Here is a 2,011-nt window from a genome sequence, read left to right as displayed (position 1 = left end):
AGCACCCAGCGCCGGTCAGCAGTCTCACGCCTCACAGCCACCAGTCAGCCTCCGTCCTCGGTGCCTCCACACCATTGTTGCTGCGTAGCAGGATCGGTACAGCGCTGCCACCTCACCTCTCAATGCTGTAGGTCAGGGCGCAAGGTGCGTGTCCCAGCGGCCACTCCAGCATTCAGCACCTCCTCGCCTCACCGCCTCGGTCTGCCTCTCACCTTCGCCGGCATCAGGCCTCCGCCCGCATCCCATAACTGCCATCTTGGGAGCGTAGTGCACCACAGGAAGGTTAAGGCGATCTCGCCCTCCAGACTTCTCCCCCAGGACTGCCGCCTCCGCAGTTTTCCGCTGTGAGTCTGCACGCCGAATCGCCTCCCAGCCGCTCACAAACAGAGTGCACATCTCCTGTTGCCGCAGCCGGTGGAAGTCTCCCCCTCAGTGCGCTGCCGTCATTTTAGATGCGCAGCGCCCAGCGCTCAATCGGGTGATTTTGCTGCACTTACACCCTTGTAACAGCACCAATGCGCCCCAGCAGCAGTCCAGCTCATGCACCAGGATTTCCGCAACCAGTTTTGCAGTAAGGGGCCACCTTAGAATCGCCAACCCCTCACCCTCAACCCCTCACCCTCACTCACTCACCCTCAACCCCTCACCCTCAAACCCTCACCCTCACTCACCCACCCTCAACCCCTCACCCTCACTCACTCACCCTCAACCCCTCACTCTCACTCACTCACCCTCACTCACCCTCAACCCCTCCCCCTCGACCCCTCCCCCTCAACCCCTCACCCTCACCCTCACTCACCCTCACTCACCCTCAACCCCTCACTCACCCTCAACGCCTCACCCTCAACCCCTCACTCACCCTCACTCTCACTCATCCTTACTCACCCTCAACCCCTCACCCTCACTCACCCTCACCCTCACTCACCCTCAACCCCTCACCCTCACTCACTCACCCTCAACCCCTCACCCTCAACCCCTCACTCACCCTCACTCTCACTCAGCCTCAACTACTCCCCCTCACCCTCACTCACCCAAAACCCCTCACTCACCCTCACCCTCACTCACCCTCAACACCTCACTCACCCTCACTCACCCTCACCCTCACTCACCCTCAACACCTCACCCTCAACACCTCACCCTCACTCACCCTCACTCACCCTCACTCACCCTCACTCACCCTCACTCACCCTCACCCTCACTCACCCTCACTCACACTCACCCTCATCCTCACACAGTGCTCACAGCCACCAGTCAGCCTCCGTCCTCGGTGCCTCCACACCATTGTTGCTGCGTAGCAGGATCGGTACAGCGCTGCCACCTCACCTCTCAATGCTGTAGGTCAGGGCGCAAGGTGCGTGTCCCAGCGGCCACTCCAGCATTCAGCACCTCCTCGCCTCACCGCCTCGGTCTGCCTCTCACCTTCGCCGGCATCAGGCCTCCGCCCGCATCCCATAACTGCCATCTTGGGAGCGTAGTGCACCACAGGAAGGTTAAGGCGATCTTGCCCTCCAGACTTCTCCCCCAGGACTGCCGCCTCCGCAGTTTTCCGCTGTGAGTCTGCACGCCGAATCGCCTCCCAGCCACTCACAAACAGAGTGCACATCTCCCGTTGCCGCAGCCGGTGGAAGTCTCCCCCTCAGTGCGCTGCCGTCATTTTAGATGCGCAGCGCCCAGCGCTCAATCGGGTGATTTTGCTGCACTTACACCCTTGTAACAGCACCAATGCGCCCCAGCAGCAGTCCAGCTCATGCACCAGGATTTCCGCAACCAGTTTTGCAGTAAGGGGCCACCTTAGAATCGCCAACCCCTCACCCTCAACCCCTCACCCTCACTCACTCACCTTCAACCCCTCACCCCCTCACCCTCACTCACCCACCCTCAACCCCTCACCCTCACTCACTCACCCTCAACCCCTCACTCTCACTCACTCACCCTCACTCACCCTCAACCCCTCCCCCTCGACCCCTCCCCCTCAACCCCTTACCCTCACCCTCACTCACCCTCACTCACC

The sequence above is a fragment of the Lissotriton vulgaris genome, unplaced genomic scaffold, assembly GCF_964263255.1.
Source record: "Lissotriton vulgaris unplaced genomic scaffold, aLisVul1.2 SCAFFOLD_1765, whole genome shotgun sequence".
Classification (NCBI taxonomy): Eukaryota; Metazoa; Chordata; class Amphibia; order Caudata; family Salamandridae; genus Lissotriton; species Lissotriton vulgaris.
Note: the sequence above shows the minus strand (reverse complement) of the source record.